At 44.7% G+C, this 27,461-nt stretch overlaps 1 protein-coding gene and 1 pseudogene across 4 annotated transcripts in view; one reads left to right on the top strand and one right to left on the bottom strand.

The window, feature by feature from the left end:
* Nucleotides 1–295: 295 nt before the first annotated feature.
* The window catches only part of STON2 (stonin 2), a 149,806-nt gene continuing 122,640 nt past the window's right edge, over nt 296–27,461 (top strand). For 3 of the 4 annotated variants that reach the window (XM_032624937.1, XM_032624935.1, XM_032624933.1), the window contains exon 1: nt 327–438. The gene's annotated coding sequence lies outside the window, so the exon portion shown is untranslated. Of the gene's footprint in view, nt 439–27,461 lie in introns of all 4 variants that reach the window. The other variant, XM_032624936.1, reaches the window with a different exon arrangement.
* LOC116750020 lies at nt 22,834–24,258 on the bottom strand (annotated as a pseudogene).

Below are 27,461 nucleotides of genomic sequence, written 5' to 3'. Positions count from 1 at the left end.
CTCCCTGCCATTCCCCTGCTACTTTGCAACAACGCTTTCTGCTCTGCCCCGTGCTTGGACTCCACTCGCGTGGAGGGGAAGGATCCCGGTTTCAGCGTCTGGACTGGGGCATCTGGGTGCACCGGAGATGCGAAGCTGCTGTGCGAGGGTCGCCGGGAGCGGGTCCAGTCGGCGCCCTGCCCGCCCCACCGCCCCGGCTCCCGGCTGCCCAATCAGGGCGCAGCTCGGGCGCGAGCCGCGGCCAATCAGGAGCGGCGGGAGCGGCGCCGGGAGCTGGCGGGCGCAGAGCGAGCTCAGACTGTGGAGCGGGCGGCGGGGCTGACTGGGAGCGAGTGCGGCGAGAGCAGCACTGCGGACTGGGAGCCACGGGCCAGCCCAGCCCGCTTTGCCGCGGCGACCTTCCAGCCGACTCTCTGGACCCTGCGGGCGGCGTCACAGGTAACCGAGTCCGCTCCCCGCACGGGGAGGGTGAGCGTGCCCGGGGAGAGGGGCCCCGCAGGTGGAGCGGGCGGGGGCGACTTGGCCGCTAGGTCCTAGCGCCGCTGGCGCTGCCCGAGCCCCTAGCGCTCTGACGCCTACCTCGGCCGGAGATCCTGGGAGACGCGTTTCCACCAGCCGCCGGCGTCCAGGGGTGGGAGGGAGTGAGTGAGGTGAGTCGGCCTAAGGCGGGCGGGGGTGGAGTGGGGGAAGACAAGACACCTGCGACACCCACACTCATACACAGACGCTGTTTGCCAGTGGGCGTCTTCCCCGAGATCTGAGTCCCCGGGACGTCTTCATTGGCTTGAGTAAGGGAGGCGACAACAGGTGTACTTGCGGACGGTGCTTTTCTCCCCCACCCCCACCCCCCCCAGTCCCCCTACGCCAGAAATCCCCGTTTGGCATTCTGCCTCACCTCCGGGCTGTCCGGAGACAGGACCCCAGCCTGGCCTCTCAGGCGCGCTGCCCGCTGGACAGCGCCCAGAGGCGGCCTGGACCCGGCGGACCCGGGCTTTGAATGGAGTTTCCTCCTCGCGTTGCCAAGCAATTTGCAGGACACCCGCCTCTCACTGAGATGAAGAGAGTTGACGTGGTGTGTGTGTGTGTGTGTGTGTGTGTCCGTGTGTTGCAGCCTCTACTAAAAGGAGCTGCCCGAGGGCTGTGAGTGAATCATTAACTGTGCTCTTGTACAGCTAGTGGCTTCTGCCTGTCTCTTTTTCTCTTAGGCAGGTCCTTCGTGCTCTGTGTGCCTCACTCTTCTAATCTGTAAAGCACGACAATGCTTTTACCTGCCTGATAGAGTTGTTTTGAGGAGTAAATGAGCCAATGCTGAAAAACACTCAGGACAGCGCTAAGTACTCAATAAACGCTGGCTCTTAGTATTTATTACACGGAGTGGATGGTCTTTTAAAGAGTAAATCAGACGTGTCCAAACCGGCCCAGTGACTATTTGGAGCTCTGAACAGCTTTTTACACTTGAAAGGGAAAAATACTGTTAATAATGTTAAGGATGGTATCATTTAAAGGTCCTGGGATTAAAAAAAAAAAACAAAAACCTTCATTGGAATGGTGAGAGAGATAAATGGATTCCAATTAGTATCAGAAAATTTTGTAACATTTGAAAAACATGGTATGAATGTTCTGTGAAAAGAATATCATGGTACTTTGTTGAATCTTTCATTAATATCGCTGATTTGGGGGGAAACTGTGAAGGTTCTTATACTTCCTACTCCTCCCTTAAACAAGTGAAGTTTAAAAAGAGAGAGAGAGAGAAGAAAAGAACAGACAAACAGGCCAACCACACAACAGAATGCCAGCAGCTCATAGAAACCCAAAGTTGCACTTCCCACCTTAGGCGATTGTTTTTTCCCGTTTTCTACCTGGGTGGTCTGGTTCAGTTCTTTGCCACTGTGTCACTTTCCTTGTTTAATTTGAAAAGTCAGATAAACGTTTCACTCCATGAATTTGTCTTTTTAAAAGCTAAAGTATCAATGTGTATCAGACTTGCTGGATTTCTGAGCCCTCTGCTACTTACTTGCTTCCTACCCTCTAACAAACCCAAAAGGACCTTACCAAAAATTCTCTAGGGTGATGTTAGTGGGAACCTGTCTTTTCCACCACATTACCCCCATAACCTGGGACCTGGGGAAAGGGCACAGACAAAGGGCCCCAGTTCTCCTAGGGTCTCCAGCACATTTGCCAGGAGGCTTAGAATAAATACATCCACTTAGAGATAGTGATTATCTTCTCAGAGGGTAAGAAGCCCACTTCCAGATGCAAATCTTTCAAGTGTCAGATTAATTCACCAGCCTTTTCAGGTGTTGATGAGGAGACCTACTCTCGTCACCTGAGTGGGAGGATTTGAAAGCTTCGTGCTGGAGGAGGGAGAGAGACGCGTGGGGCAGGGGAAAGATTGCTGAGTTCAGAGCCAGACCCACCCCTGGTGAGAACTCTGTCTCTGTGGCTGATGGCTGGGAAACTTGGACAAGTTGCTTTGTTTATCTGAGCCAAAGTCTCTCACGTTGTAAAATGAGGACTCAAAAAAACATTTTTTTTGGACGAGTTCTAAGGATGGTGCTAATGAATAGAAAGCTCCTAGCACCGTTCCGGGCATGTAGTTATAGATCTGTAGCATGCAGAGGGGGTCTGCAAGGTGAGAATGATCAGCTGTACCTGGGAAAGAAAAAAAAAGACTTTACTGAGGGGATACACTTGAGGTGAGTGTAGACTAATGAGCAGTTCTCTTGTGCAAACAGAGTTGAGGTGGGATTAGAAGGAAGGGTAGGGCAGAGGGGAGAAGTCCAGATAGAGAGGATGTGGGATATCAGAAGTGCTATAATAGTCATCTTAGGGAAAATAAACAAATATCCCCCAAATCTCAGTGGCTTACAACCACCAAAGTTTATTTCTCACATATGCTGCATGTCCAGGGTAGGTCACTCTCGGTTCTGCTTCTCATCTGTCTTTATTTTGGGGGTCTATTAAGGCTTAAGAAACAGCCTGTTTCTGGGACAATACTAATCTTGTTTATGGGAAAGGGAGAAAAAGAGAACATGACAGAACAGAACTATTATAGTACTTAATGTCTGCTTAGAAGTAGTAGTTCTCATGCTGTTGGCCAAGGTAAGTCACATGGCCAAAACTGATGTCAGTGGTATGGGGACTCGTAAGCCTCCTGCAAACCCGTGAGGCAGAGCTGATTAGGAGGGAAAGTGCAGAAGGAAACAAGGCCAGGAAGGTGTCCTAGAGGCAGATGATGCAGGGCCCTGGGTTGTGTGCCGGGGTTTTGGGACTTTATCCTACGGGGCAGGGAACAGCCGCTGAAGGTTTTTTTTTTTTTTTTAATTGTTTAATTGAAGTATAGCTGATTTACAATGTTGTGTTATGCTGAAGGGTTTTAAGTTGGGGTTTGGTATGATCAAATGTTCAGGCTGAGCACACATCTCTCGTAGCAAAGTGGGAAGAATGAAATAGGTGAGACTTACAGGTAATAGATGATGAGGGCTCGGACTAACACAGCAGCCTCAGATCTCTCACTATCTGTCACATGACTTGAGTCCACTCCTAGAAGTGGCTCATTTGGCACTTGGGCGGCTTGTCTTCTTAACAAGTCTTCTCCTAAAATGGATGTCTCTCTCATCTTAAAGTCCTTATTTTATAATTGTCACCTAAAGCAGCTGTTCTCAAAGTTTAGGGTGCATTAGAGTCACCTAAAGGGCTTGAAAAAACACAGATTTCTGGGCCCCACCCCCAGAGTCTCTGAACCAGTAGGCCTGGGAACAAGCATTTCTGAGGGGTGCTCAGGTGATATTGCTGCTGCTGGTCCAGAGACCACACTTTGAAAACCACTGAATTAAAGGGAGAAATTAAGACATAGTTGAGGGAAAGGCTGGAATAGAATGGAAGGAGGAAAAAAATCTGGAAGGTCCCAGCATAATCCCTGTGGCAGTTTTGCTGAAGGCTGGCTCTGGCCACAAACAGTGGGGTCTGTAAGAATGACTGAGTCTCTAGGTGTATATTGAATTACAGATGCAATTCTCACAGTGAGGAAATGAAAAAAGCTCAGATTCTGAGAGGTAAGAAGTGTACAAGTGCTGCTTTATCCCCTCCCTTGTGATTCTGCCCTGACTCCCTGTCAGCTAGCACATTGCCTGGTTCCAGACCTTGCACTCAAGTCGGCCAGTGTATTTCCAACCCTGATCCATCTCACTGCTTGTCATCCCAGTTCTGATATCTTTTGGAGCTGGGTTGGCCCACTGGATGGACATTTGGCTGAATTTTAAAGTAGTCAGACCAAGAAATTGCTCTCTTCTCTTGAGGTCACGTTCACGAATAAACATCTGTACCGTATGATCATGCAAATTGTGATCAACCCCCCTAGATAAATAACCCCCTGAGGACCCAAAGTCATCCATGGTTTGGCTTATACTAATGGTTGGCGCAAGTTGTGACAGTTCCCTTAGCTGTGACTCACTGCTCCTGTAATGAGAGAGCATTCCTGTAATGAGAGAGCATTCCAAGATCAGACGTTAAGGAGAAAATATGTTGGCGTGTACAACGTGACACAAGAAATAAAGCATCGTGAGGGTTTGTTTTCTTTTTGCTGTATTTTTCTCAATCTTGGATGTGACAAAAGTTTGAACTCTACTGGGGTCTAGATAATCAGTGATATGCCTGCCCAACAGACACCATGTGAATGAATGAAATACTTTCAGGGTCAACATTTTGAGTGCAAGCTAGCAGGTTACAGTATTTGTTTCAAGGTGGCATGAGTGTAAAATGGTCCATTGGGGTGTTGAATATACTGGAAATTCTATGCCTATTAAATTTGTATAAAGTAAGAAATGTCATGGTGGGCCTAAGCTATAATGCAAAGTGAGTGAGATTTGAAAAGATACTTTTCCTAATAGAGATTTTTTAAAAAATAAATTTATTTATTTTATTTATTTTTTGGCTGCATTGGGTCTTCATTGCTGCCTGCGGGCTTTCTCTAGTTGTGATGAGCGGGGGCTACTCTTCATTGAGGTGTGCAGGCTTCTCATTGTGGTGGCTTCTCCTGTTGCGGAGCGTGGGCTCTAGGCTCGCGGGCTTCAGTAGTTGTAGCACGTGGGCTCTAGAGTGCAGGCTCAGTAGTTGTGGTGCATGGGCTTGGTTGCTCCGCGGCATGTGGGATCTTCCCGCACCAGGGCTCGAACCCGTGTCCCTTGCATTGGCAGGCGGATTCTTAACCACTGCGCCACCAGAGAAGCCCCCTAATAGAGATTTGACAGACAAATGACACCTTAACGGTGTGCTCTTGGAGACGGGAGAATTCCCCAGGATTCTGGGTACCTCCAGAGGGGGAATGTGAAAGCTTGGAACCATAACCTCTGTCCAGCAGGCCTGAGGCCAACTCTGTTGGTCAGATCTGTCTGTTTCCCTGTCCAGGTAATTTTGGAAGGCCAGCTGTTTCCCCTCTTCCTGCAGGGTTGGCCTTAGTGCTACCTTCTCTTGGTCAACTGTACGGTGAACTCCTGCAGTTCCCTCAATCTCAGGTCTCCAGGAAACTTGGTCTAAAGTTTCAAAAGATGTAGCAAACAAAACCCTAGACATGAGTGAGAGCCAGTGAGGAAAGGGACACTTAAACTAGCCAGGAGGGACTTAAAACACTGAACATAGTCATTAGAAAGTGTTACTATTCACTGTTGCTTAGCATTTATCCAGAAATTTGATGTTTAAGTAACATACATATTAAATAACTAGAAAACTCTATGTTTATTTGAATAAATGCTATAATGTAAACCATATATATATTCAATGTCTAGCAATTTCTGGTGGTAGATTTCCAGTGCTATTGTTGTCTTTCTGAAATACAATAACGTAGATAGAAACAACCAAAATTCTATAGACAGATAAAAGAAGGGCAGGATTGAAAACTCAAAGTCCCATGAATCTTTTGTCCATTGTGTACACCTCTGTCACTTCAGCCAGCCCTACACCAACGCAGACTTGTGTGCACTGAGGTGGCCTCACGAACAGGTAACAGATGGTCAATGTTCTTTACAATATTTAGTCACAATGAGGAGTGTGAAGCTACTTGGCAGATTGCTAATGGCCCAGTAAAATCTTTGGATGGTGGCTTCATGTGAATGGCATTGAGCATCTTCTAGGTGCAAGGCTCCGAGGAAGGCATTATGAGGAATTCAGAAAAGTGTAATACTTAGTCCTCTGACACGGCCTCTAATCTGAGAGAGAAAAGGCATAATATTTATGCAAAATTAATAATAGGTACATAACAGTGAGGCCAAGAGTAGCCGTATAATAAAAGGGGGTATGCATGCTGTGAATCCAGAGATGGGATCTTTCTGAGGTTATCCTGGACGGGAAGGCTCATGGAGGAGCAGTCGCACTGGATTGGAGGTAGAAGTAGCATTTGGGGGGAGCATTGGGGTTCAGGGAATGGACCTAAGTGATCTGTGGCTCTGATGGTCAACACAGGCTTGTTTAGGACTGTGATTCGACTTCTGTATCTGGAGTGAAGGGGTCAAGTAAGAGAGGAGAAGGGAAGCCTGAGCTTCTTGAGGTCTTCCTTTCTTGGCCGCCCTCGGACCATCTAATCCAAATATTCTGACGGGGGCTTCCCTGGTGGTGCAGTGGTTGAGAGTCCGCCTGCCGATGCAGGGGACACGTGTTCGTGCCCCGGTCCGGGAAGATCCCACATGCTGCGGAGCGGCTGGGCCCGTGAGCCGTGGCTCTGAGACTGCACGTCCGGAGCCTGTGCTCCACAACAGGAGAGGCCACAGTAGTGAGAGGCCCGCGCCACAACAGTGAGAGGCCCGCGTACCGCAAAAGAAAAACAAAAACAAAAACGAATATTCTGACGGCTTACACCTCCTGACAAATTAAGCCCTCCTGACAAATTAAGCCATTCATTGATTCATTAGAAGATGAGTAACACTGGACTCTCATTTGACCTTCTTAACATTTCATTTTATTAATAGGAAGGCACTTTGGAGCTAAGGATGACACACTACTTTATCAATACGATCTAATCCTATCATAAACTCTGTCAAACTGGCAGGTGGTTGGTCTCTCTCCGCTTGCAAAATGACTTGGGAAAGTCAAGTGACTTGTTTAAAGTCATGCAAGAATACCCTGGCACGTCCACATCCCTGGATTCCACCTCCCTGACATTTGGTGGTTCCCAGCGTCATTTGCTTTGCAGATCTCCATAGGGATGGTGGCTCTAAGAACTTGGGTCCTTGACATTTAGTTAAGATTTTCTCCATCTATTATTGTAGCCCATAGAGGCCCTCAACTGTAACCCCAAGAGGTCCTCGTTAATTTTAATCTGGGGATGAGATAATTACACCCTTCTCTTTCAGGCTTAATCCTGGCTCTCACTGTAAGAAAGTACCATTTCAGTGCTGTGGGTCTGTGCAAACACTCCCATCTGAATGAAACAGCAATCTCAGCACTTTTCATGCCAAATGCCAACCAGTATAGCAGGACTATCAGTGGCTTTCAGTCTGCCTGAACTTTGAAGTGAGACACCAGACCCTTACCAGCAGGATAGAATCACTCCATTGGCTGCCTTTTGAAGTTAGCTAATTGCTTTAAAAAAAAAAAAAAAGTGAGATGCTTTAAATGAAAACAGATTTTATTTCTGTTTGCTTTAGAAACTGAATATGTTTGTCTGTCTTTCCTGACGTAAGTTTTTAAAAGAGGGAAATTATAATACCGTGGTTAAGTGGATAAGGCTGGGGTGATCCATAGCTTATTCAGTTATACATTGTTTAAATGTTGTCTGTTTCGTGAACCCAGAGCTGTCAGAAATACAGTTTGACTTGTATCTTTGCCAAACATAAAGAATTTTTAAAAAAAATTAATTTATTTTTGGTTGCGTTGTGTCTTCGTTGCTGCGCACGGGCTTTCTCGAGTTGTGTCATGTGGGGGCTACTCTTCGTTGCGGTGCGCAGGCTTCTCATTGTGGTGGCTTCTTTTGTTGTGGAGCACGGGCTCTAGGTGCGCGGGCTTCAGTAGTTGTGGCACGCAGGTTCTGTAGTTGTGGCTCACGAGCTCAGGCTCAGTAGTTGTGGTGCACGGGCTTAGTTGCTCCGTGGCATGTGGGATCTTCCCGGACCAGGGCTTGAACCTGTGTCTCCTGCATTGGCAGGTGGATTCTTAACCACTGCTCCAACAGGGAAGTCCCAAACATAAAGTATTTTTTTTTTGACATTACTCCTTGTCCCTCCATCTCCCTCCACTTCAGACTCTGAGCAGTTGAAAGGTGTGAAAAACTTTTTAAATCAAAATTATCAAAATCACTATCAATAGCTATTATTCATTGAGTTTTACTAATTCCAGGTCCTTTGCTAGCAGTTCACTCCGTATTATCTCACTTAATTTCTGTCTCAGCTCTGTACGGTTGGGAAGAGTGGGATCTCAGTTCACAGACGAGACAAGCAGAGGCTGGAGTTGAGTAGTTTGTCAAAGGTTGTAGTGGACCTGGGCTTTGAACCCTCTTTTAATCACTTAGCTCTAGAAACTGTGCCCTTAGTCACTATTGTACTGTATCTGGAAACAAAAGGAAAAGTGCTGGGAAGAGTTAACAGGGGCGGTCTGTGCACTCTGACCACACCCGCGGAGATCCCTGTGGGAGGAAACGGCCCTTGTTTTTGCTCCCTCAGTTCACACTATCAGCAGGGCTGTTGAAGCACACTTCCTTCTCTTCTTTTCCCTATCTCTTCCTCCTTAAAATTTTTGTTATAAAGTATCATCCAGAAAGGGGGTGAGTTGGGGAGTGGGGATCTGTTAGCGTAAATTCTGCGCGTCTCTGTCACTCACAACAGCCTGATTGGCATAGGTGGGCGGGCGTGTCTGCAGCAGCTCCTCTAGCTACACCATCCATCACGCACAGCACTGTGCTCATGGGACTAGGGGCTCTGATCCCTGTCATTTGGTTGCTTCTCTCCTGTGAAGAGGACAGAGAACGTACAGCCAGTCCTGGCTGGGCACTTGGCAGAGGTAGGTCCTGGCCATAAGAAAGCCAGATAACACTGTAGGTTCATTTATGCGGACTCTGGAGCCAGACTGTCCAGGTTTGAATTGTGTGGTCTTGGGCATTATTTAACTTCTGTGTGCCTCAGTTTCTTTATCTAAATAAATGTGTTAATGATAGTACCTACTTTATAGGGTTCTTTTGAGGAGTGCATGAGTTAGTTAAGTGAGTTGTAAAGCACTTTGAGATCAACGGCTGGGAGATAGGAGGTGTTACATACGTGTTTATCAAGTAACACATAAAAAACGAAGTAGTAGGTGAACATCATTGTTTTTAGGTAGACAGTGGATAAAGCTCCATTGTCTACGATGGATAAAGCTCACCTAACTGCTTTAGTAAAGGTACTCACGATGAGTTACATGCAAATGAAATAATTATTAACTATACTAGTGGAGTTTGCCATTTTAAAGAATCATATGAGAAATATGTTTGTAAACTGCCTTTTTGTGAAATAAACATGAGAGAAACAGTGTAAGAGGAAGAGGGAAGTTCAGGATGACTTGATTTTTTTTTTTTTTTTTCCCCCAGAGCTATTGGAAAGATAGAGCTGCCATCATCCTGGGTGGGGAAGGCTTCTGCTGGAGTGGTTTTGGGAGACGGAGAGTAGTTCGATTTTGGATATGTTAAGTTTGAGAGGTCTGTTGGACATTGAAGTAAAGGTGCTCTGTGGGCATCAGTGGTGTCAGGGGAGAAGTCAGGGCTGGAAACCTCTATGTGGTGGTTTATTCCATCTAGCTAGAGATGGCATCCAAAGCCATCGTGAAGGAATGGAAGCAGACAAAGAAGAGTCCGAGGGCTGAACCAGGGGGTATTCCAGCTCCAGTGGAAGAGTCAGGCTGTTTCCAGTTTTCTAGTTTGTTCTTTCCTTCGATTTGCAAGTGTGAAATGAAGGGTGGACCTACTTAATGCTGGTGTTTTCTTTGGCTAGTTTATCATCTGAGTTCTGTTAATGCTTGGACTTCAGAGTCAATAGACTCTGATCAGATACCAGTTGACCTCATCCTAGCTTTGTGCCCTTGGGCAAGCTACTTACCCTCTGACACTCTGTTTTCTTATCTTGAGATGGGAACTGGTAGTAAAAATGCCCATCTCAGAGATTTGAGGGCTCAGTAAGTGCAGCTGTATTAATGCTATGAAGCTGTTAATCGCTTTATCACTGTGAAATTCTCCCTGTTCATGCCAATGTGTAAGAAGTGAGGAATTTTTAAAGCCCTTTGAATTTTGCCTGAGCTGGAAACCGCATTTTAATTTAACCCACACTGCTGCTATTTTCCTTCCTTCTTTTTATTAAAAATAAGAGTGAGGTCAAGGAGGTACTGCAATAAATTTTACATGTCAGCTACTTATACTTCCTCTGTAATTGAAACACTGCATCCAAAGATCAGATCTGGCCTGTAGATGTGGCAACTGGTATGTAATTCACAGACGCACAAGCCGTCAGAGACCTGAAAACAGAAACACGGAAAAAAATGGATATCCCTGGCAGTGTCAGTGTTTCAGTATTATATATGCTAACCTCATACGTGCTCTTTACCACTGTGAGCCGGGTAAGAAAGTTCTCACTCTTTTCCAATAAATGAACTGATCCTCCCGACTGTTTTAAATTCGAGTTTTACACTTGGTTGGAAAATGCATCTAAGACACTGGGTTTTCACTCAGCAAATAATACAATTCTGAATTTTTTTAAAAAGTCTCACTCTCGAAGCTCAGTAAGAACCAAGAGATGTGGCGAATGAAATTCTGAAGTCTTGTCTCTCAATTCTCTAATTAGAATGTCTGCCGTGTTTGCATATGTGGTTTATATGCAACGAATTTGTGGCTTTTCTGTTTTGCAAGAGTTACTGTCAGTGAGACGTCTACCAAAAGAAATACTACTATTAGTGGTGACGGGACCAAATATATGTAACGTTGTGGTTGGTGTCTAAATCTCTGCTAGAATTTTTGAGAAACCTTCTCCAGATGGAGGTGGGTGGTGTGAGGACTGAAAGAAAACATTAGAAATAACCAAAGCAGAAGAATTAATAGGCAAGAGTTTGCAGTGATTACATTTTTCTTTCTGGTCTTTCAGGTTGAGGAAGTAAGGAGAATAGGCATAAACTGTGGGAAATTTCCGTCAACTTGGAAAAAACAATAGAATAAATAATTCTTAGTCATGAGGTGAGAGCCCAGGCAGTCACAAGGTCAAAGGATTCTGTCCCATTTGTCTGTGGTGACAGCCTCTGCCCCCCTCCTCCCCGAACCCAAAGGAACTCTTTACCCTTAAACAATAGAAGTGTCCCTGGGAAGCTGAAAAGGTACATGCAAAGGGAATTTTTAGAAATCATATCATTTCAGAAGTACACCAGTGGTTATACTGGTTTTCTATATTTTCCAAATTTTGTTTAGTGAGATTGTATTCCTTTTATAATAAATAAGTAGGTAGGTAGATAAATAAAAATTAGAAAAATAAATTTAAAAGAAGGAAGTACACGAGGAGTGTGGAGATGGGTGTGTTGTCACCATTTCAAGGTGCTGAGTTGCTCACATTTTATAATGTGAGGATTATTTTGTCTACAAGTCATAATACTTAACATATCTGCTCTCTCCATTTACAATCTGTAAAAATGTGCCAGGTGTCAACAGTGAATGTCACCCATCAAAACCCAAGACCTGCTCTACAAAAGCAGGGCCAGCCCTCAGTGAACAGATACTTCAACTTTCACACTGTGCGAGACCCACCCTGTGTGCCCTGTTCCTTGCCGCTGTCTCTGGCCATTGGAGACGCTCACGTACCCCTGCCTTCGTCAGCAGTGTGAACTGGGAGGTCTCTTGTTTGTGAAGGGCCTGCTTCACAGGAATAACGTTGCAATCAGCCCAGGGCCCAGCTGTAGCTGCAGCCCGTGAGGCCCACTGCGGTAGCCTGAGTTTTTAGTGTTTGGCTGGGCTGTTTTGGTTTTATGCCTGTGTGTCTGTTTTGCTGGGGCAAGCGGGAGGGGAGGGATTCTTAGAAAAGGGAAGGAGATATCCTCTGCATTACTGAAAATGGAAATAAGGAATTATCAGTTCAGGGTCAGTAGAAGCCACAGTGCCTGGCTTCCTTCTGCTGTGCTCCTCTGGAATGATTTTGCTTAGTTTGGAAAGGTCTGAAAGTGACATGAGCTAGATAAATTGTTCTAGGGTGGAGCTTTTAGCAGGGAGTACGGAGATCCCTAGGGCATTCGTGGAGGGACCTTAGGAAAGATGTCCTGAAATTAAACAGAATGTTGCATGTATGTGTTTTTTACCCAGAGGTGAAGACTTAATTTATATCTCAAATAAATCCAGAGAGTCATACTTCAAAAAAAAACAATGGTTAAGAAGTTCTAGGGGGAGGCCCAGAGTGTATCCTGGCCTTGGCCCTAACTAGAGACCCCTTCCTGATGGAGGAATTGCATATGTAGTGGAAGTACCAGTGTGTAAAACATCTTAGGTGAAGCCCCTGCTGCAGAAAGATGAGGAAGGTTTTACTTCCTCCAGTGCTGGAAAGCTGGAAATCCAGAAATGTACGACTCCTGCGCTTCTGTCGAATGCTTGCTGTTCTTCTCCCTCTCTGTGTCTTATCCTGGAGCCTACAGAGCTCCCTGAACTCTGTATTACCTGAAGAGTTCACTAGCTGAAGTGAACACTAATGTCTCTTTTACCTGGTCTTCCTCTTGATTCAACCAGGTTGAGTTTCCCTGCAATTGGGAGGTTGACTTTGGCCCTGGCCTCCACAATGTGACAGGAGAAGGCATCTATAGTGAACTGCTGCCGGGCTGTTTCTCCTGAGTCCAGCATGTAAATGTTGATCTTCCCACCCTTGGTTCTTGCTTCTCCTCATATTATACATTCTCTCTGGGTGACCTGTCAGTCTGTGTGATGAACGCTTATCTCACTTCTACTGAGCTCTCAACCTGTCTATTGAACAGGACCCATAGACATCTCAATGTGGTTGTCCCGTACGCCCATCAAACTCATCAGGTCTAAAATTGAACTCATCATATCCCTACCACCCCTCAAGTATTCTTCCCCCTAAAGTCCTCATCTTGGTGAATAGCACAAAAATCTATCCAGTTTTCCAGGATCCTTTTTATCCACCCACCACTACTCCCTCAATCTAAATGAGCCCCAAATAGACTTTCTCCCCATGTCTTGATGATCTTACATCTTAAATGGCTCATAAAAAACATCCCCCCTTTTTATCCCTCAGCTTGCAATGCCTGATCACAATCCACCTTCCTCATTGCTTCCAGAATGATCTTTGTAAAATACAACTGAATCATGTTATTTCCTCATTTAAAATTGTTTAATTGATCTCCATTGCCTTTATGACAAAACCCAACCTTCTTGGCATGGCCTGCAAGGCTCTGTCTGACCTGACTCCCAGTCTTGCCAGCCTCTTCTCTTACTACTCTCCATCTGACTCATTGCTTCAGTCGAACTGAATTATCTATAGTTCAGAAAACATGTTTTTATTCATCTCTGAGACTTTGTATGAACACATTACACTTTATTACAGCTGTTTGGAGTGGGGGACTTATTAAAAACCATACACTTCAAGGTTCTAAGTCATGTACAAAACAGATGCCATCACTTCAGCTCTGCATCACCCCCTCCCCACCTCTCACCCCTTTTCTAACACTAACCCTGAGTCTCTGAACTTGAACCTCATTTCTCAGCCCCATCTTCCCTCATACCATGCCTTATCTCCAGATCCTAACCCATCCCTGATACATACTTTGGGAATTAGGGTCAGTGATGGGTGATGTTCGGCGGGGGGTTAGGTAGGCGGGAGGTCTGGGGATGAATGTAAGAGCCAGGGATGTCCGTTGTGCACCCTTTTTTGGTAACAAACAGTGGCTTTGCATGTTAACACAATCCATTTAAACAGGGCTAAGTAAAATGGCACCCTCTAATTGACCATATTGTATTGTCCTGATTTGTTCTTATAGATGCCATTACTGCAAGTCCTTTCCCCCTGCCTCTACTTTCTGTTCACCTTTCAAGCCTCTGCCCAGCTATCATCTTCCCTCAGTTATTCTTCGCTGACCCCAAGACTGGGCGAGGTGCGACTCCTCTGTGTGCTCATGGCACTGCTGGGTTCCCCTGGGGTAGCTCTGATCACACTGTATTGTGATCATCTTTTGTTTGCCTGTCTCCCTCTGCCAGGCAGGGTCTGGGTCTTAGCCCTCTCTCTATCCCTAGGATTTCACTAGAATATGCCTAGCAATAGGTAGCTGCTGAATAAATGCTATTGAATGGGTGAAGAAATTAATGGGTGATGTCCTATGACACCTGCAGAAACTCAATGAGCACAAATAGCCCAGAGTTCAAAAAGACCTATATAGATCATCTTCTCTGTGTTCTGTGTATGTGGGATTGCATACCAGCATTGATTCCTGCCTAGGTTTAACCTTCCTGTATTGGCTTCTGCTTAGGTACCACCTCAGATTCTCTTAGCCCCACCTGTCTCTTAGATGCAGTGGTGCCCAGCTCTACTGGCCTCTACCATCCTGCCATCCAAGGCCATGCTGGGGTTCCTCCCACCACTTCTGGACTCAAATGAAGAACCACCCTGCAGGGTATGGGATCTGGCCTCCCCATCTGCTGCCAAAGGGACCAGATGATACATCCCAATCGTGTGGGGAAGTTGGGTCACCATGGAGTGAACTTTGACTAATGGGGAACAAGAAATAGGCAGGAGCTGGCAGATTCATTCCCTCTGCTAGCACCATTTCCTCCGATGGAAGGTTTTGAGATGCTGCGGTTCCTAACAGCCTCTCTGGGGACGTCCCGTATGACCGAGCACGAAGCTATGATTCTTGTGAAGTCACAGCCAGTCCCACTCCGTCGTACATTTGCTTTTTGCTGCCTCATTTCTCTTCTTCCCTGACTCTTGCTTCCCTGGGATTGCTCTAAAGCCCTGGCATAGAAGCTTGGTCTCAGGCTCTATTTTCTGAGGAATCCAGCCTAACATACATTCAAACTACCACCATTTCTCTAGAAAAACGGGCCAATAAAGGTAGCAGAGAAAGGAACACCACAGGCCAGGTGGTCTCTAGTGTATGGATCTGTCAGGCCTTAGCTGGGAGTCTGAGCGTTCAGTCATGCACCACTTATCCTTCCTCGTCCATGCTGCATTGGACACCCTCATTTAGGGGAACTGGGAAGATGGGTTCATTAGTAGAAAAAGATCCATCATTTGGAACCTGTGACCTCATTCCTGTGCAGGCTGGCCATCTGTTCCATGATTTCTTATTTGAAGATATCTTTCTAATTAAAAAAACAAACATGTATCTTTAAATGTCAGTGATGCAGTGGAATATTATACATCTATGAAAATTGATCCTTATGAGGATTTGTGATATATTCTGGGTTTAAAGTCTAGCTCCACTTACTACTTGTGTGGCCTTGAGAAAGATCCAAGCCTTGGTTTTCTTATCTGAAAAGTAGACATTACTAATAGCACTGTTATAAACTGTGTAAAGCCGAGATAAGATTATGCATGTAGGGCTTCCCTGGCGGCGCAGTGGTTGAGAGTCCGCCTGCCGATGCAGGGGACACGGGTTCGTGCCCCGGTCTAGGAAGATCCCACATGCCGCGGAGCGGCTGGGCCCGTGAGCCATGGCCACTGAGCCTGCGCATCCAGAGCCCGTGCTCCACTGCAGGAGAGGCCACAGCGGTGAGAGGCCTGTGTACCGAAAAAAAAAAAAAAGATTATGTGTGTAAGCCCCTCAGCACAGTGTCTTACAGAGGAGGCAGTCAAAAGATATTTGCTGTAGTTACTATCTATTTTTAAAATACAACTTGAGAATGAGAGAGTGTTCGTCTCTATATAGAAAACAAATTTAAGGTGAGATTTTGTAGTTCTTAGGTTTTATTGGGTTTTTAAGAAGTGTTTTCTTGGTAAATCTCAGTTCTAGTTTTAATCTTGCTAAAACAGGTGGGAGGGCCTGGTAAAAAGCTTCCATGGAAGTAGTGTTTACCTGCTAGATATTTTGTTGGAGAAAATGTGAGAACCACATAGAGTCTGAGACCAGTTAAGTCTATTTCTCATCTTCCAGGTATTTTCAATAAATTTATATCAATCCCCAATTAATAAATTTGTGGAAACTAAAGCTGAAAAGTTTTGCAATTTTGTTATGGTCATTCAGAGAATTCATGTCAGGGAAGATCCCAGGAAAGAGCTTCCCCCTCCCCGAGGCAAGTTTCAGTTTGTGCCAGGTAAATAGAAAAGTACTTCCTCCATAGATGCTTGTAATCAGGATTAACAATGTGTACGCTGGTATTTTTTGCCTTCTTTTTACAAAAGCTCTATTAAGCGTCGTAAAACTTTAAACTGTGATCATGGTACATTATTATTATTATTTTAAAATATTTAGTTATTTATTTTTGGCTGTGTTGGGTCTTCGTTGCTGCACACGGGCTTTCTCTAGTTGCGGTGAGCTGGGGCTACTCTTCGTTGTGGTGCACGGGCTTCTCATTGCGGTGGCTTCTCTTGTTGCGGAGCACAGGTTGTAGGCACGTGGGCTGCAGTAGTTGTGGCACTCGGGCTCGGTGGTTGTGGTTCGTGGGCTCTAAAGCACAGGCTCAGTAGTTGTGGCGCATGGGCTCAGTTGCTCTGCGGCATGTGGGATCTTCCCGGGCCAGGGCATGAACCCATGTCCCTTGCATTGGCAGGTAGATTCTTAACCACTGCGCCACCAGGGAAGCCCGATCGTGGTATATTATTAACTCCTTGCAATCAGGCTTCCAGTCTAGCTGCCTTACTTTATTCCACAAATGCTTGTTGCTTTCCTTCTGTGTAGCCAGCCTGGAGCTTTGGCAGTACTGTGAGAAAGGGCACGGACCATCCCTCAAGGAGCCACCACTCCAGTTAACTTTCTTAAGGGTCAGCAGTGACCATCTGTGCCCCATAACTGTCTCTTTACAGCATATAACACTAGAGAAACTTACCTTCTTGAAAATTCTCTCTTGTCTTCATGATCCTAGAGGCCTCTGTTTTTTCTCTAACCATCTGACCAACACTCTGCCCCACCCCCCCACGCTTTAGTTCCTCTCACCACACAATCCAAGAGTCAGCCATCTTTTTTTGTCTTTTTACTTCCTCCATTGATAACCTATTCACTCCCTTGGCTTCATATATATATCTTCATTTTTAAAATGACTCTAAAATCTAACTTTTTACCCCTAATTTTTCTCTAGGCCCCAAATCTACATTTTCTACACCTACCTTCTGGTTTCACAACCCTTGAATCTCAACGTATCCTAAATTACCTCATTTCCCACCCCCAGTCCCAATTAATTCCACGCTTCTAATTTCCCTAGGCTATTTACTGGGACCTTCTCTGCCCTCAGTTCAGCTGCCATTCTCCTAATTACCCAGGCTTAATTATTATTTCCTATCACTGTTGCTTCACTGGTGAGTGAAGAATAAGCCCAAGGATTCTTATGGCCATAGCCAGTTACTTTCATCTTCTTTCCCAGTGGAGGTTTCCTCCTGAACATTCGACATTTCCTTTCTTTTTCTAAAGTGTGGATGTTGAGGTGGGAGGGCGTGTGCTATTTCAGGGCTGCTGGAATTTACACCCGTAGGGCAGCATTCAGATAAGGGGCAGGGTCCCCATTGCTGCGTGCGTGAATGGCGCCACCCAGAGCTGTGCAGCACTGCACTGTGGGAGTGTTATTTGGGAGAGGATGGAGTGCTGGGGAGGGCTTCTGGGCAGTAGGGATGCTGAACACTGCAGTAGAAAGACTAAAGAGGAGTTGGTAGTTCAGCCCAGGAGGAAAGTTTCATTTCCACAAAAGAAGGATAAGGATATAGTTTTCCTCTTTGTCATCTCCCTGGGGGGAATAAAGCTCTGTGTTTTTCTACACAAATCCATATTGAGCTCACTTTATTATAGAGCCACCCATTGAGCTTGAGATCTATGGCCTAGAGCTCTATTTCCTCTAATCCTTGTTATTCTTGGTATAGGGACCATTGGCAGGAGCTTCTAAAATGAAAGTTCCGTGTTCCTGTAGCTGTGCTGTAAATTGCAATAATCCCACATTCTGTTGTCCCAGCTGGACTCCTTTAGGTAGGGTTTGCATAAGGTCCAAAGAGGTTGGTGGCAGTGCAGGTAATACTGCTGCCCCGCCATGAACTGAGACAGCCCAGCTGATCTGGACACACCAGCAGCGGGACACCCTGCCTGGTGCCTCTCACAGCGGAGTCTTCTGTTCAGGGACCCTTTGAGCGCCCATCTGGGAAGGTTGCTGCCTTCTGCTACACAGGTTGTGCGATACACACTGCATAGACACCACTCACGTAGGTGACCACATAAATGGGGTCCCAAAGCCGCCCAACGTGGTGTCCCGCCTATGGTACCTTCTTTCACTAGACCTTTCCAGGCCAACGAGTGGCCCACATCCAGCTGAGCAGGCTGTTTCCTGTCTCAGGCTGAAGCTCACACCACTACTTCCTTTTTCCCCCAAATTTCTAAGATCTCCCCCTTCCTCTACTTTCACTTCCCGAATGTCAGGACCACAGGAATGAAATCAGCAAGTTCGTGCCTTGTTTCTCCTACTCACCCTTTATTAGTGGAAATAATAATGGTGCTACATAACATTAATGGAGCACTTACAGTATTCACTGTGCTGAAAGTCTGACATGCAGCATCTTTTTTCATCCTTACAGGAATCTCTGAAACTATCAATACTAGGTGAAATTCAGGTTTAGAGAGTTTGAGACATGCCCATGTTTACAGTTAACGCTGGGGGGACTTGGCCTGCTTGACTGCAGAGCTTGTGCTGTTCATTTTCCTAAGACCCAGGCTAGATATAGCCTCTTGCAGGAAGCCTCCCTGGGTGACCGCATCCCACTCCTGTGACCTTTGGTGGTCCTCCATAGTAACCCCTGGTGTTATTTCAAGTTGAGGACCTCTTAGACATAGGGGAGAAAGACCAATATTCCTTCCTGTTTCTGAGGTTTCCAGTATAGTAAAGACTGAAAAACTTCTAAGACAGGGTTAGAAAAGTATTGGGACCTTTTTTGTATATTTGCATGAACCAAATTCAAATGTTCAATGTATACTCATACACATAGAAATCCACACTGTAATATAATTTTGCTACATACAAGGTAACTATAGGAGCTATAAATGATACTCATTAAACTCTCTGTGAAGGGTGGTTTGGTAATGGGACATGTATTTAAGGTTGGAGGCACATGTTTCAAACCTTTCAGTGTATTTCTGTGAAGAAACATGTGCTTTCATTTTTATTAGTATTTAAAGTCCTTTGTGAGTATGAGGCCATTGACCTTTCTGGATTCTGTATTATCTACTTCTCTATTCCTAACGTCTAGCACAGAGTCAGGACTTGGAACATAGTAAGCGCTTTTTTTAAAAAAAAAATTTATTTATTTGTGTTGTTTTTGGCTGTGTTGGGTCATCGTTGCTGTGCACGGGCTCTCTCTAGTTGTGAGTGGGGACTACTCTTCGTTGCGGTGCGTGGGCTTCTCATTGCAGTGGCTTCTCTTGTTACGGAGCACGGGCTCTAGGCATGTGGGCTTCAGTAGCTGTGGCACACGGGCTCAGTAGTTGTGGCTCGCGGGCTCTAGAGCGCAGGCTCAGTAGTTGTGACGCAAGAGCCTAGTTGCTCCGCGGCATGTGGGATCTTCCCGGACCACAGCTTGAACCCGCGTACCCTGCATTGGCAGGCGGATTCTTAACCACTGCGCCACCAGGAAAGTCTAACATTGTAAGCTCTTATTCCTTGTTGGTTGGTTGAATGAGTCAATGAATTGTTTGAGAAAAGTCTACAAAGTCAGAGCAGTTTTGGTTGGGATCCCAGCACTGCCATTTACTAGCTGTCTGGCCTTGAGCAAGTTACTTAACCTCTCTTTACTCAGCTTTGTCATCTCAAAAATGAAATTTTTTGATTAGTACTAAGAGTACCTACCTCAGAAGGATGGTGGGAGGAACAAAGGAGATGATCTGTGAGATGACAAAGGTGAGCCTGCACATACGTAGTCCTTGGGTCCAGGGCAAGGAGGTAGGAGAGAGGGCTATGGGCATCACTGTTAGAAAGCAAGAGGCACCGCAGCTGCTCCCTTCCCTGTACCTTTGCTTCCCTGACCAGCCCTGGGGAAGAATGGTTGGTGGCCCCAGGAGAGTCTGCAAAGCACCAGACTTTGTTTTCTGGGCCCCTATCCCTTTCCACATTCTGCTTCTTGATTGACAAAAATATGCAGAGCTTACTTTTTGAATCATGCTCTGCAGTCTACAGAGCACTCTCACCCACATTATCTCGCTTAATAATTATTCAAAATTGTAAAATTGTCTGTGGTTTCAGGAAATTCCTGCCCTTGTTATGGAATGCCTGGTACTTGCCCCTCTCCTGCTGATAGAGTTATCACCAAGGACATTTGTTTCTGTATTTACTGAGTTGTTTAGCAGCATTTTCATTTTTTCCACCCAAGCCTGAGAGTCAAAGAATCTCATAGAGAAAAGCCGCATTTCCAACCTTTTTCTAAGCAGCTGGCTATAGTCCAGCCTGCTTGGTCCAGGACCTCTGGCTCCTACATGCCCTTGTATTGAGGGACAGAGCATGGCAGCTCTCCCTGACTTGGGGTCTCTTCTCTTTTCTGTCCATTTGGAGTCACAGGGTCCTAGGGCTTGGCTGGAGCGTCATAGTGTTAAAATATATATAACAAAAAAATTATCATTTAACCTTTTTTAAGTGTATTGTTCTGTGGAATTAGGTACATTCACATTGTTGTGCAATCCTCACCACCATCCATCTCCAGAGGAGCACTTTTCATCTTTCAAAACTGAAACTCTATACCCATTAAATAATAACTCCCTTTCCCCCCACCCCACTCCAGCCCCTGGCAGCCACCATTCTACTTTCTGTTGCTATGAATCCAACTACTCTAGGTACCTCATATAAGTAGAATAGTATAATATTTGTCCTTTTGTGACAGGCTTATTTCACTTAGCACATGTCCTCAAGGTTCATCTGTGTTATAGCATATGTCAGAATTTCCTTCCTATTTAAGGCTGGATAATATTCCATTATATGAATATACCACATTTTGTTTATCCATTCACCTGTTGATGGATACTTTAGTTGTTTCATTGTCTTTTGTCTCAACTAGTACAGTAGCTTCCTAATTGTTCTCTTTGCTTCCATTCTTTCCTCTTCCAATCTGTTCTCCACTCAGCTTCTAAAGAGGCAAATTGAATTTTGTTACTCTTCTTTAAATCCTTCATTGGCTTTTCATTGTGCTTAGAATGAAATCTAAACATCTAAATCTGGCTCACAAGACCCCATATCTACATAGTTCATAAAGTGAACTACCTTTGCAACCTTATCCCATGCCCCATCCTCCTTGCTCCCTCTATGCTCAGTTCAAGTTTTTTCTTTTTTTTTTTTTTCTTCTTGTTAATTTTTTCCCATCTCAGACTCTTTGTGTCTTTGGTCTTTTCTACCATGAATACACTCTACTTCTTGTCATGGTCTGGGTCTTCTCATCCTTCAGGTAGTAGTTAAATGTAACCTCTTCAGAGAGCGCTCCTATCACCCTATATATTATAGGATCCCTTGCTATTCCTTGTCTGAACCATTTATCGATTTGCAGGATTCTTATTTGTTTATAGTTGACTTGTCCCATCCCTGTTTTCCCCTCTTGGATAGAAACCCCTTGAAGGCAGGGTCTGTATCTATCTATTTTGTAACCTGAATATCTAGCAGGTCTTTACTAACAATTTGTTGGATGAATTAATACATATCCTATTTTATTTTTTGGAAACATTTATTTTTAATTTTTATTTATTTGATTTATCCTTGTTGCACCAGGTCTTAGTTGCGGCATGTGTGCTCCTTAGTTGCAGCATGTGGGATCTAGTTCCCTGACCAGGGATCGAACCCAAGTCCCCTGCGTTGGAGGGTGAATTCTTAACCACTGTACCACCATGGAAGTACCTACGTATCCTATTTTTAGAAAGAGTTTGGTGATTCCACAATTGGTTCTACTTTTACTTTCCTTCCTTTGTGCTCACTCTTCCTTCATCCCACCTCTGACACCTTCCAAAATGCTAACATCCCTAATTGAAGAGTCATTGGCATGATATCATCATTCCTTCTCCAGAAAACTGGTTGAATGTTTGTTGGCCTCCTGATTTTCAACGGAAAGGCACCCAAAATTGTCGTTTAACATTTTGCACTGAAAATGATCACCCTTTCAGCTTTGCTCCTTGTCTCTGGAAAGGCAAGCTAATTTTGCAGTGGCCTAAGTAAGCAAGGCAGAAAAAGAAATTAAACTTTCTAGAGAGAGAAATCCATGTAATATGTTCCAAAGTGCTACATGTAAAGCTTAGCGATATTTTGCTACTGTATTGTTTTTTAATTTACTCTGTACTATGGGCAATTTTTGTTGAAATTCAGTCCCTTATCCATGTTTGGAAATTGTCTAAAGAAGGCTATGCCCAGGCCCTTGAAATTCTGAGCTCTAGAATTAATTCTCCCATTTTTTTTTTAACAGTTTAACATTTTACTAAATCAATTCACATGAATTCCAAATTGTAAATATAATTAAGGACAACAGATTCTGTTCTGCCTTTTAAATCTTTCATTTTCAAATCCATCATTAAGACAAAAAGTAAACAAAAATTAAGTCTGCTGCAAATTCATGATTTTTCTTCTTGAGGGGAAAAAAAGGAACGTTATAGTAAAAAGAATGCCACTGGGTATACAATAAAGCACCACGACACACGGTTACAAAATGGACTTCCTGAACTCTGCCCCACGTAGAAGACACTGTTCTTCCTGCTGCTCTGCGTCAAACAGGATTTCATTAAAATAAAACTATAAAATCTCCTAGGTTACACTAAAGTCAGACACGGTCTGGAACACAGTGCTTAACAACAGTAATGTCAACTATCAGTGCTAACGTAAAAACATTTTAGAAGGTCAAAAACAATTAAACTGGAAACCAAAACCTTATTTTCCCTAGATGAGCAAAACTGAAAAAAATGAAAGGGTTCCTGCCTCCCCCTAGGAGTGGAGGGAATCTTTTTTTTTTTTTTTTCTTTTCTTTCTTTCAAATTGGAGGCGGGGGCACGGTGTGGGCTGGTTCTGCAGTTCCTCAGCCTAGTTGGCGACCAGCTTGGCCATTTCCTGCACGTAGATGCCTATACTCTTGCTGTCAAAAAGCACAAAATACACCGTTTTGATGGAAGAGGACATTGTTGACACGAAGTAACTGGAGATGGCCTTCAGGATCAGCTGAGCTGCCATCTGCTTCGGAAAACCGTTCTGCCGCTGCCGATGGATGGAAAGGCGATGGACTTCAGCTTCTTGTCATCCGCCAGGGCCAAGCAGTTCTTCACTGTCTTTTCCAGAAGTTCCTCACACTGCACCCCAGATGGGACTGTTACAGTGGATCACAAACTTGGCGGGCAGGCCATGGCCTGCGCTGACAGCGGCTCCAGCTACTTCCAAGGGCCCGTTCTTTTTCCGGAGTTCCAGAACAGCTTCCACAAACTCCTTGCCACCCTTCTTCTCCAGCGTGTTTCCTAGTTCATCTTTAAGGTCAATGTCAGCATTGGTAGGATTGATTATGGCCTCCACCTCAAAGCCGGCTAAATTACTGATTTCACTGTGAATAAGGTTTGGCTTCTGGCCGAGGAAGAGGCTCTTGGTGGAGAGCGCAATGAAGCCATCGGCGGGCGTGCCCTCGGTCGTGCTGTCAGCGCTGGCTGCCTTGCTGACTGCTCCCTGCTTCTTGGATTTCCAGGCCCCGTTCTTGTCCCCTGCTTTCTTAGACACGGGCTTCTTCTGGGACGGAGACTTGGCCTTTTTGGCTGGGGGTGGTGTGATGATGGCTTCCAACTTCCCTTTGGATCCTCGTTTCTTCGCTAGCAACTCTGGATGGATGTTTGGTAACACTCCCCCGCTGGCGATGGTGACGCCTTTTAGCAGCTGATTCAGCTCTTCATCGTTGGCCACGGCCAGCAGGATGTGCCGTGGCGTGACCCGGCCCTTCTTGTTGTCTCTTGCTGCATTGCCAGCCAGCTCCAGAATCTCCGCTGTCAGGTGCTCCAGGACGGCGGCCATGTACACAGGCGTGCCCACTCTGATCCTGTACTTGGGGTGGCCTTTCTTGATGTACCGCAGCATCTGGCCCACAGGGAAGACGACTTCTGACTTGGCGGACCGGGACTTTTAGTGGACTTCTTCCCACCCTGGCTGGACATGGCGGTGGCCCTGGAGATGGATCAGTAAACACAAGTTCTGGAGGCTGGAGAGTCCAAGATCAAGGTTCTGGTCCAGTTCAGTTTCTGGTAAAAGCTCTCTTATAGAGCACACGGCCACTTGTCTTCACTTGACCTTTCCTTTGAAGAGCTTGCTGAAATGCAGATTCCTGAAATCCACTCCCAGAATTGATTCAATAAGTCCAGGTTGGGCCCCAAGATGTGCCTTCTTAACTGCGTCCTCTCTTCCGAGAACCTTAACCGCATCTTGTATCTTTTGTCCCATTTTTAAACTGTAGCGCTGGCACAGCCTGGGTGGGTCCTCTGCCCAGTATGTGACAGGCTGAAATTAAGGGTTGTTCACTGTGTTCTCACCTGGAACTCAGGATCTCCTCTAAGCTTGTGACTTTTGTTGAGAGAATTCAATTTCTTGTGGTTGTAGGATTGTTGTCTCCTTTATCTTTCTGGCTCTCAGTTGGGTACCACTCTCAGCTCCTAGAGGCTGCCCTCAGATCCTTGCCCTGTGGCCTCCATCTCAGCAGTGGAGAACCTTCCTTTCACACTTTGAATCTCTCTGACTTCCTCTTCTGCTACCAGCCAGAGAAAACTCTCTCCTTTTAAAGGGCTCATTGATTAGCTTAAGCTTGCATGGATAGTCACCCTATCTTAAGGTCAATTGATTAGTAACCTTAATTGTATCTGCAAAATCCCTTTTGCCATGTACTATGACATAATCACAATAGTAACATCAGGGTGTGGAGATTATGGGAGTCATCATAGAATTTTGCTTGCCACAATTTCTCTCTCTTATTTTATTAGAATTGCATTTGCCTGTAAGTATCAGAAAACTTGATTATAATAACTTAAACCAAATTTTTTTTTTCACATAACAATATATATAGAGATGAGTGATTGTTGATTCTGGTTCAGTGGCTCAATGACATCAGGATCAATGACTCTGTGATTCTCTTAGCATTTCCTTGTGGTTATAGTAGCTCCAGCCAGCCATCATGACTGTATTCAAGGCAGGAAAGAAAGAGAACATGAGTAGGATTAGGACAGCATGAGTAATATCTGTTATCTTCATTGGGGATGCAAAACAGAACATAGATAAAAAACACTTTTCAGAGCTTTATTTCTGACCGTACTTCCATTTATGTCTCATTGGCTGGAACTTAGCCAAGTGGCCACCCATAGGTTCAAGGGAGGCTGGGAAAGCAGGAATAGGAATTATTGTGATTGGCTCAACCAATAATGACCTATCCTCCAGTGCTGGATGATAACAGGAAATGGATGTTGATGATGTAGCTAACATATCTGTTATACCTGTTTTCTGGAAGGTAGAATGTGGTATAGTGGAAAAAATGCAGAATTTAGAGTCAAGAGACTTGTAATCCTGTCCCACCTCTGTCATGGTTAGCTGTGTGACCTTAGACTAGTCAAGCAACCTCTCTGAGCCAGTTCCCTTATCTATCAAGTGAGAGAAATTTCTGCTTTACTTATCTCAGTGTTATTATAAAAATGGATTGAAATTACCCATGAGTTTCTTTGCATCCTGGAAATATATACTAATTGTGGTTTTTAGTAAGTATTTGGTATAAAAATAAGAATGTATTTCATGGATTCTAAGAAATATATGTATGTATATATACAATTTTTAATATTTTATAATCTCTGAAATTAGATGCAGTTTACAATTATGACAGCTTCAAAGAAATATAATAACAATATTTTGTTAAGCTTCTTGGAAAGTTTTAGGGTTATGCTTAGGAAATATGGCCATTGGGACCCACAAGACTCCTATAGACGCCTAGGAAACTGACAGTCTCATGATAGAACATCTAAAATATAGATGAAAGGAAATTATCCACACCAACTTCCTACTTTGATACAGGGCGATATTAGTATCTCTATTCCAGATGTAAAACTGAAGTAAGCTGAGATGAGTTTACAAGATGGAATAAGTCATCTTCTAAGAGTTCAAGGTGCTAGAAAGTATTCCACAAACTTTAAAGCTTGACCTCCTACCAGGGTTATTCACTGAATGTGACATACTGTTCAGCTACCTAGGGATGTCATTATGGATCACTGCCTCAGGAATGCACCCGAGATCAGAGGCAACCTGTTTTGCAAGTCAAGTGTGACATAGATCCTTGACTCTGAATGTGGAGCCATGAAGTTGTTGGATAGCACAGCCATCAAGATTGTTTATTTTGAAGAAAAATCACATGATAGAATAATTATCTATCTAACATGAACTCTGTTCTTTCACAAAGGAAAAGAATTTTAAAGAAGAAGGAAAAGAAGCAGTGTTCCAAGTCCTTAATCTGATTTAGGTCTTTGTTACAGGGTAGTCAGGCCTTCCAGGCTTCTGCTTATTCTGAGAATTTATGAAGCAAGCAACATTGTTACTTTAACTTCCTGACTAAACTTTTGTGATTTCTTCTTTTTTTTTAAAAGATGTTGGGGGTAGGAGTTTATTAATTAATTAATTTATTTTTGCTGTGTTGCGTCTTCGTTTCTGTGCGAGGGCTTTCTCTAGTTGTGGCAAGCGGGGGCCACTCTTCATCGCCGTGCGCGGGCCTCTCACTATGGTGGCCTCTCTTGTTGCGGAGCACAGGCTCCAGATGTGCAGGCTCAGTAGTTGTGGCTCACGGGCCTAGTTGCTCTGCGCCATGTGGGATCCTCCCAGACCAGGGCTCGAACCCGTGTCCCCTGCATTAGCAGGCAGATTCTCAACCGCTGTGCCACCAGGGAAGCCCTAACTTTTGTGATTTCTGTAGCCCACTGTGACAGAGGCTGCAGAGTGTAAAACCATGCTTGATATTATTTTGTATGACTGTACTGAGCACAATTCTGAGTGCTTAGTAGATGCTCAGTGTAAGTTTGTTGAATGTCTTATTTTAGAAGAAAGTTCTAAAGAAATACAAAGAATTCACACAGTCTTATTTTTTCCCATTCTTCCTTTCTTCCCAGTTTTCCTTTTGACCTTTAGATGCTTTTCCTTAACCAGGAAAAATTTGAGGCTTTACTTTGGAGTTTGGAATTGGCACCAGGATCTAGTTTAAGATGTATTTGCATAAACCCCTGATAGCAGGCTGGATAGCATTTGTCAGTAACCTCAAAACCCAACAAGTGGATGCGGAGATTTTTAAAGTAACTGTCTAGTTGAATACATATGACAAAGAGATATAGAAGGAAGATCA

Source organism: Phocoena sinus, chromosome 2, assembly GCF_008692025.1.
Source record: "Phocoena sinus isolate mPhoSin1 chromosome 2, mPhoSin1.pri, whole genome shotgun sequence".
Lineage (NCBI taxonomy): Eukaryota > Metazoa > Chordata > Mammalia > Artiodactyla > Phocoenidae > Phocoena > Phocoena sinus.
This window is presented reverse-complemented; position numbering and strand designations above follow the sequence as displayed.